Below are 9951 nucleotides of genomic sequence, written 5' to 3'. Positions count from 1 at the left end.
AATAAGAATTAAAAACAACTACTCCAGAGCTAGCTTGTTTTCTGTTCTCAAAATTGTAATGATCTGTAACACATAGGGGAAAAGGCTGATGAAAGAAAAAGTCAGAAGAAAAAAAGTTATTTAGAGTATTATATTTATCTTGACATAATAATACCATTTTAAAATTTTGACATCATTGTACTTATAATCAAAACATGCATTTGGTACAGAACACTACTGAGAATATTTTGAAACTGGAGAATTTATTTGAGCTGGTTAGCCACGAGCTTCCATGTGTCATAAGTTCCTTTGAGACATGTAGATGTGAAAGAAATTTTTGTTTTCCAGCTATAGGAAAATGAAACTATCTTTCTCCTTTATTATTGAAGTACATTCTTCAAGGAAAAATTTATTTTAAATTTTTCGTAAGTGTAAAATCATGTCACTGTTCTAATGTAAGAAATAATGTCCAAGATTTAATATTCACTGAAAATATTTTCTTCTTTTTTCTGTTTCCATTTTTTTCCGATGGGTCTTTTACTTTTTTAGTTATTTTATTTAAGTATAATTTCTACTAAAATATATGTATCTGCATATTTAATATACCATTTTAGTCCTTATTTAAGTGCACTACTACTATTTCATTTTATCTTTATCTCCTCAGATTAATAGCCTGACATTAAAAAAAAAAGAAAATGAGAACTCATTATGAGAGCTCCCTATAATTAGGAAATAATCCCCATAAAACTAGCTAAAATAATACCTAGAATAGCTCTTAGAGATTTCCTAATACAAGTTCATTTTATTAAACATTAATAATAGGGTTTTGCATAGATCAGGCACTAATTATAGTTACCATGTACTGACCTCAGGGTCTAAATGAACCACTTCTCAGTTCTATGGCATGAGTATTATTATTACCTCAATTACACGTGAAGACATTTAAGTTCAGAGACGGAAAGACAGATGTAAGAGTGGCAGGAATAAAAGAAGGAAGTCACTAGGCAAACAAATAAGGGCGTACAATGCCTTCAACACATGGCAGGTGAGAGAAAATGCACTTTCTATTCTATCAAAGTAGAAGTGATTTGAAAGACAAAATGGCAGTGCCCATGCTTTCCCATAGCATTGTTATACCATACAATCCTTCTGGCATTCGGCAACTGACTACAGTGTAATATCAGATTTTCAGGCTAACAGAGTTTTGCTATACTGGCTTTAGGTCAAATGGTTGGCTTTCATTTCACAGGTTAGGAAATAAGTTCATTGTAGTGAAATGACTTGGCCAAGGTTGCAATGTGACTCCTTTCCTGCCAGAATGTTGCCAAGAAAGTCTAGACGAGGGCCTGGGTCCTGGGAGGAGGAGGTTATGGAAGGGGACAAGCAAAGAGAATGCGTACCCGCCTCACTCTGCAGTCATTTCCATGTTTCAAATATGCGTATGAGAGATGGAATGAGTTGACTGACTCTAATTTTAACAACTTTTTTGATGTCATAACAGATAAGAACAGAAAGAATTTGGGCAGGTGATCTTCTATGAGTTCTAGTGGGGAATGAGACCATGAAGTGTTTTATGGCCAAGTGAAACCTGAATCAAGGCAGAAGAGGAAGACCACCAGGTGCCTCCTTGAGAAGAAAAGACTAGAGCTACACCCTTCCCCAGCTCCACCTGTAATCTTCAGTCCTCCTCTCCATTTTTCACTTTTCTCCTGTGCATGAAAAAGGGGCTCTACGAAAAGTAACTTCACAAGGCGACCTCACCATAAATTCCTAACTGGGAAGATCTAGGTGAGAAGTCATGTCCCAGGAATATAACTTCTCTAGGAAAAGGTTTATCTTTACCTCAAGCAAGTCATGTCCATTGTTCTTGTGTGTCTACAGTATTTCCCCCCAAATAAGACTGTGTTTATATTAATTTTTGCTCCAAATGATGCATTAGGGCTTATGTTCAGGAGATGTCATCCTGAAAAATCATGATAGGGCTTATTTTCCGGTTAGGTCTTATTTTCGGGGAAATATGGTACCTTAACACATCTTTGAAATTCCAGAAGTAATACCCTTCAAAGGTGGAACCAACCTCAAGAGAGCACAGAATTTTGTTAACTATCCTGTAATCCAATCCCCACATTTCTTTCTTCCACTTTCATCTAATCTTCCTTAAATTCCCTCCTTCATTTCAAATCATAAAGAAACTTCACAACTGTTCTTTTCTGGAGCATTTGAGATCTTGCTTCCTGGAAATTGTCATCAGTTTTGGCTCAAATAAATTTATAAAATTCTCTACAGGTTTGGACATTTCTGACACCAATTCCCCTTAGATGTATTTGTTAAAAGACAAACTGGGGTGTATTATAACTTTTAAGAGGATTTGAGTAAAAATTAATTCAAATTGGGCAGCGCTAAACCGGAAGTGGTTAGGAGTGCCTTGCCCCACCAATAGGAGCTAGAGGAAAGAGAAGAGAAGAGAAGAAGAGGTAGAAACAAAGCAAGAAAATTATCTGATTGCCTGTAGTTTATGCATTTGGCTTATTTGGAAAAGCCTAGTTTGTTGTTTGTGATTGGTTGTCTTAAGGTTTTGATTTCATAATCTTGAGGCATTTATAAGCTTAGATTTTTATTTGTTTACATAGGTTATTATGGCATTAAAGTCACCTCATTCTAATGCCCTCCTTGTTTAATTAATTTGACACATTAAAAACTGTGATTATTGTTGTATTTATTATTGTTGTATTTTTATTAACCAACCTTGGATACCCTATCACATATTGTAAAATTATCCATTCTCTTATTTAGTCTTTACCATAATCATACATGCAAGATATTAGAATCCCCATTTTACAGATAAATCCTTTGCTTTACTAGGGGTAGAGGGGGAGATAGCTGTTCCTCTGTGAAATCCTGTAAATGCTAGAATTTGCAAGCTTTGCTCTGGAACATGGACTCCCAGACTAGGTGTTCTACCTTTCCCCAGAAAGTTTGCAGAAACTTTTTAGAAAGGAAACCACTTGTGGGCGGAGGGAGGAATGGAGAGTGGCGATGGAGGAGTGGAGTTGTGGAAGTGGTGTGGAGAATACCTGATTATCTGGTGTCAGGTATTCTTCTCAGGTTGGAGACTTGTGGTGGGAATGAGCAGTGGACTGCAAAGTGTACTTACTTATCATTGATTTTCTTATTTTTATCTCTACATGTCTAATACTTTTACTCAAATGAGGCATTTTCATGTCCCAAGATTCTCTGAGGTTTGTCAAGACAGAGACTCATTTCCTAGAGTCCTTCTGCTTTGTCTTTTCCCCCATTTTGTTAGTCACTGCTTCTATAATTCATTTCAATCTTTCAGGATGTGTTAAAATTTCTTTTCCTCAATCCAATCGTGTATTCCTGTTTGTTGTGACTATATGCACTCCCCTCCTTATTTTTAAGCTTTTAATTTTGAAAGAATTGTAGATTCACAAGCAGTTGTAAGAAATAATGTAGCTGTTTGTACCCTTCATCTAGAATCTTCTAATAGAACCTCTTGTAAAACTACAGCACAACATCACAGCCAGGACACTGACACTGATACAATCCATTGATCTTATTTACGTTTTCCCAGTTTTACATGCATTCGTTTGTGTGTGTGTGTGTGTGTGTGTGTGTGTGTGTTTATTTCTTTGCTATTTTATCACATACATAGGTTCATTTATCCACCACCACAGTCAAGATACAGAACAGTTCCATCACCACAAAAATGCCTTCTGTTACGCTTATATAACCACACCTACTTCCATCCCACCCCCAACCTCCATTGTTAACCTCTGACAACTACTAATTTATTATCTCTCTATATATGAGTGATTTTTGTCATCTTAAGGTTGCTTTGTAAGTGGAATCAGATAGCATGTAACCTTTCAGGATTAGCTTTTTTTCACTCAGTATAGTTTCGTCAATATTCATCCAAGGTTTTCTATGTAGCAATGATTTGCTCTTTTTTTTTTTTTCCTGGATAGTATTCTATGAGATGGAGATTCTATGGTTTGACTGTTTATCTGCTGAAGTACATTTCAGTTGTTTCCAGTTTTGCTGCATACAGCAAAATGGGTAGGACGTAAAAACATAATGTTATGAGTAAAAAGGTAAAAAAATAGAATAAGGTCTAAAGCAAAATGCATCTTATTAAAATCTATACACTCAAACACTGTATGTTTTATAAGGATCCATTCAAATAAATGATACCTAGGTAGCACATAGAACGGTTGTTGGAGGGAAGGAAATAGGAGTGTTGAATGAAGATGAGAGGGAATAAATAAAGGTGAAATAATAACAGAGGTGCAAAGAAAGAAAAGTACACTAGAAAGCATAGAGTCATGATGAAGAGTATCACACATGGATGAGTATGGCCAACACAATCCTGAACCTAAAACCAACCCCTCCAAAAAGCAGGAAAGTAGTAAAATGCAAGGGTATCCTTAGAATTATCAGCCCAACCCACTATTTCCTTGGCTCTGGCTCTGTGAAAGATATGTAATTACTTAGAGAAACCGGTCGTATAAACAATTTTTAGCTGATGGAACCCATTTATGGAAGTATGGAGTATACAAAGCACATTGTGAAAAAAATTATTTTCAATAAAGTTTTTGTTCCGAAGTTTAATACGTTTTCAAAGTTTGCTCTAATATTTCACTCAATAGCTTTCAAATTATGAATAAGGATATAATCAATATACCTAAGAATCATCAACAAACATCATGCATTATTAAATATTAATGAACTATTTTGTTACATTATGATAATGCATAATAGTGAATTACTAGTATCATTTTTTAATAAAAATTGAATTTTATTAAATTAATTGATATCTAATGATTAAAACAGTTAATTAGTAAGTCATTCATCATATCAACTATTAAGCATGCTAGGTAAGTATAATACTCGTAATTATTAAACATCTGTTTTATGCCTAGAGAGATGGTATAAGAATTTAAAACTATGAGGGAGGTACACAACATGCATCATAATCTAAGAAGAAAAACTCAATATTAGGAGGCATTTAAAGAATATTCAATCAGGTAATTTCACACTTGACTAAAATTGCAATAAAATTTAGAAAAAGGATGAGAAACAGTTTTATGAAAATAGAGCTGAAGTTGAGTCAGGAAAAAGAAAACATGTAGAAAAGTGGTAGGAGACTCATTTGCATTACAAGTGGAATGGAAATATATATTTTAAGAGAAATGTGTAAAACAGAAAAAATATATGGGACTATTGTATTTATTTGTAGGAATGTAAAAAACACAAAATGAGATTTATAAATCTATGGCCATCAACAATATAAAGGACCTTTAAAATTATGATTATAGCCAGAAGATAGAAATGAAATAAAGGCCAGTGAACTGTGGATATATTTCTGTAAAATGGATCTTTAAAGACAACTTTATGTTTCTAAGTATATATTCATTTATACATTTTTGCACATTTACTCTTCCATAAGAATTTTAGAAGGGGCTGATCAAATCCAATAAATAAATGTTGTTAATAAGATCTTTTAAAATAGATATTGTGCATCAGTATTTAGTATACCAAGAATATGTTGGAAGAAACTGATAGATTTATGTTATTTGGTCTTCCTATTCCAGGAGCATGGTGTTTCTGTCCCTATATTTATTTTCTTTTATAAACAAATTCAATTATACAATTTCTGTAATAGATAGTGTACAATTCTTATTAAGCATATGCTTAAGAATTTTATAGATTTTTTCATTAAGATGACTATATCCTGTAACACTTTCTATTGGTTTTTTGATATATAAGAAAACTGCTGATTTTTAGATCATTGGTGTTTTATTCAGTAAAATTATCACTCTTCTTGATCTTCATAGTTTAACAGTTTAATCTCTTGGATTGTAACTGCCACTAAAAAATCATGATCCCTCCCCTGGTTTCCAGAGTTGAGCTGGTCTTTGATCCAGAATCTATCAAATAAAGCAGAGTCCAAATATGCTTTATTGAGGCATACAACCTGTAATATTGTGGCAGGTGTATATAGTAGCAATTTCCTCAATCTTCCTACAGTGAGACTTGTGTCTTCCAAGGTAAGAAAAGAATTACTGTGTCTTTCACCTGACATATGGCATTCCGTTATGTATTACAATGCCTTTGGAAATATAAAATTAAAACTATAATAATTTGCTAATGGAGTAATTGTTTACATACAAAATTCACAAGAATCTGTTGACAAATTACTAGAAATAATAAGACATTTACAAAAATTTACTAGACATAAAATCAATATGCAAACACAATTAAATTTCTATGTCAGTTTGTGGCTTGTAGTTTTATTTTCTTCCTGAAGTTTTTTGATAGACATCAGTTCTTTATTCTAATATATTCAATCTTTTCTTTTCAGTTTGTGTTTTTTTGGTGTATTTTGTTTAACAAGTTCTTCCCCATTTTGTTTTCTAAAAGTATCAGTCAGGAGATATTATTTTTGCATGATGCATATTAGGAACCCATTTTTCCCATGTGAATAGTCAGTTAAACAATAGCATGGTTTTCTGAACAGACCATCTTTCACAGATGGTAGATATGTCCTGGATCCATTTCTGGATTATTTATTTTGCATCATTTGTCTGCTCATTTACCCTGGAATCAAAACTATGCTGTCCTGAATACTACAACATTCTAATAAGTCACAATATCTATAAGTATCCTAGACTAGTTGTTTGTTTGTTTGTTTTCTTTAAGTGTGCTGGCTTTTTTGGCCCTTCGATTTTTCATGTATATATATTAGAATCAACTTGCCAAATTTCTTAAAAAATACAGTTAGGATAGTTTTTTGAATTACCAAAAATGTATGTTGAAGAGAGTTGATATCTTTCCAGTATTGAACGCCCTGCCCCCATTCATGAACATATCACTACATTTTAAAAGTTTCTTTTCATGTCCTTCAACGAAATTATTTTCCACCTGAATCTTGTACATTTTTTGGTTATATTTTTTACTTGCTATATTTTGTTGCCAGTAATGACTTCTTTCCTTTGTACATTTCATATTGTTTGTGACAATGTAGATAATCGTATAATCTACAACAAATTACAGTTTCATTTTTATCTTTCCAATCCATCTACATTGTATATTTATTTATTTTTCCCATTGTACTAGCAAGGCTGTGCAGTGCAATGTTGAATACAAATGGTGAGAGTGGTCCACAGTTTTGTTCTTAAAAAAGAATGTTTTAAAGAAATTATCAAGGGAATGTTTTAATATTTCTTCAATGATTATTACATTTGATGAATTTGTTTTTTAATTCATACTATATTTCAGGCTAAGGAAGTTTCATTCTTTTCTTCTTTCTGTATTTAATTGTGTCTTTATATTCTTTCTGAACAAGTAAGTTACCTGAATACTTTAGCTCATTATGTACTTTTTACTTATAAACTGTATTTTCCTACAGGCTTTAGTTTTTGTCTTGATTTTTTTTATTGCAACAATTTAGAACTTGTAATCATTTTCATGATATAAACATTTGGATGGACCTTTTTTTTTTTTTTACATTGCATGTTCTCTCTAGAATAATTTTCCTTCCTCTGACCTTAATTCTTTAGTAATTAACTTAGGATAATAAAATCACTCAACATTTGTTTTCCAGAAAAGGTTTGTATTTCACTTATATCTTTGAAATTATAGGTTCACTGTGTACTCAGCTGCGTATAGGTAGACAGTTTATTTTTTTCTCTCAGAACTTTGAAGACAACGATTCCACTGTCTTCTGGTTTCTATTGTTACCATGTCAGCTCAGTTTTTAGAGGAACTGAGTTCCTTTGGAAATAATCTATTTCCATGGGTCAGAAGCCTAGTCACAATGTGGTTCAACCAATGTCTCTGCTCCAGGTCTCCTCAGACTGAAATCAAGATGTCAACAGACATGCACCCTTTACAAAGAGAGGTTCTCGAAAGAATCTGCTTCCAAGCTCATTTAGGTTGTTGGCTGAATTCAGTTCCTGGTGGATGCGGGGCGGAGCTCCCCACTGCCTTGCTGGCTGTCAGCTGAGGTGTCCCCTTGCACATGGCACCTACATCTCAGAACCAACAACAGCGTGCTAAGTCCTTCTTAGGATGGTTCTCTCTGACCTGCTCTTGGCTGCTTCCCTCTTGCCTCTCTTCTACCACGCCAAGTGCAGGGCTCTGCCTCTCACTGTTCACCTGCCAGTGATGTCCTTCTAGTCTGACTGTCACTCACCACAGACACTCAGACACTCAGACATTCAGACGCTTATTTATTAATACTTAGAAAAACTACTACCCCCAAACCCCAGGAAATGATGGTTATCTGCACTACAATTTGTAAAATCTAAGTCCTAGCAACATCACCTGACTTCTATTTTTGGTCTTTCTTAGTTTTGTCATCCTTCTACCACACGGAATGAATTTAGGGAGAAAGAAAAAAGAAGACCAACTCCCACACCATGTAAAAAAAGAAGAAGAGAGGCATATGTTAAAATGTTTACATTTTACTTTATCCTCCAAGTTAATTTTTAAAAACTGGATTTTTTAAAAAAATTAAAAAAGATTTAAGATTTTATTTTTTGTGGGCAATTCTTATATGTTCTGAGGTTATTCTCAGTTTAAGAAAATTGTTTGGATCAATTTAATATGAAGAAGAATAAAATCCTTGCTAGTTTTAAAAGATAAAGTTAAAAAAAAGTTTAAACTCAAATGTCTATCTTCTCTTAAGTGTGTTCTTCTGTATTCTTTGATTATATCAAGTTATAACTCAAACTTTAAAAATACTGAATGCCTATTAATAGAGACTTTTAACTTTTGTTTTTAAGTGGTAAGTGACATGTTTTATTAACCTGAGTTGGAGTGTTTTATATACTTTCATCTTCAGGTTCCTTGGAATTATTTTATTCCTTACTGAACAAATATTTATTAAGAGCTTGTTGATGAATAAAGTTCCTCTCCTCATGGGACTTAACTTTTCATGAAAGAGACCAAAAACAAAAAAAGAAAAGAAAAAGAAAAAATAAGCAAAAACATGTATAGCATAATGTCAGGGAGTGATAAGTGCTCTGAAGAAACTGATAATGCAGGGTCAGAAGAGAGAGAGTGGTTCAGTGGGAACACTTTAGACAGGGCGATTATGGAATGTCTGGTGATAAGGTAAAGACCTGGACGAAGGGAGGGAGTGAGTCCTGTGACGACCGGAAGGAAGAACAAACCTCGAACCATATTTTATGACTACAGGAGAAGCCACATCTAAAGACCCAACTTGTGAAATAATGAACAGTAGAAAAGCAGACCTAACATTTCTGTAAAGATAAAAATTCATTTCCTGTTTTGGCATTATAAGTCATGAGACTCGAAAATCACATAGACATAAACTCATTTACATGGATCTCTGCCAAAGAACAGTGCGAATCCTTACCAAGCAAATTACGCACACAGATAAGAACTAATGCTATCAACAAACTGCTAACAGAAAAGAAAACTATTCTTGGATCATAAATTGATAGGAAACAATTTTTCTTCGGGGTTTTGATTGGGTTCTGACCATCTGCAAAAGTTAAAATATGTTGGGAGAAAATCTAGATGATTAAATATGAAACAAAGAAAGGAAGTCTCAGCCTTTATCCCAGCCCGGAGATGGAACGAGCTGTGTTTCTGCACAGAAGCCAGTTTTGACAAAGACAGACTCATCTATTCTACTCATTTAGTTTGTTATTTTAAGGCAAATGCAATACACATAATTTTTTAAATAAAATGTATCCGTTTGTGAAAGTAGCATTTATTGAATCGGGTAGCTTATAACACAACCCAATGAGTATTTTAAAATACCTGTAGTAATTGAAGAATTGTATTCCACGTTTCTAGAAGAATTTAGAAGTATTTCGATATACTTTTATCCACATTATATTTTTTTTCAGAAATAAGATGGTTTTTAAATTTTCTACTTCTATAAATTTTGTCCAGAAATATTAAAAACTAAAGGTAACT

Source organism: Rhinolophus hipposideros (assembly GCF_964194185.1).
Source record: "Rhinolophus hipposideros genome assembly, chromosome: 3".
Taxonomy (NCBI): Eukaryota; Metazoa; Chordata; class Mammalia; order Chiroptera; family Rhinolophidae; genus Rhinolophus; species Rhinolophus hipposideros.
This window is presented reverse-complemented; position numbering follows the sequence as displayed.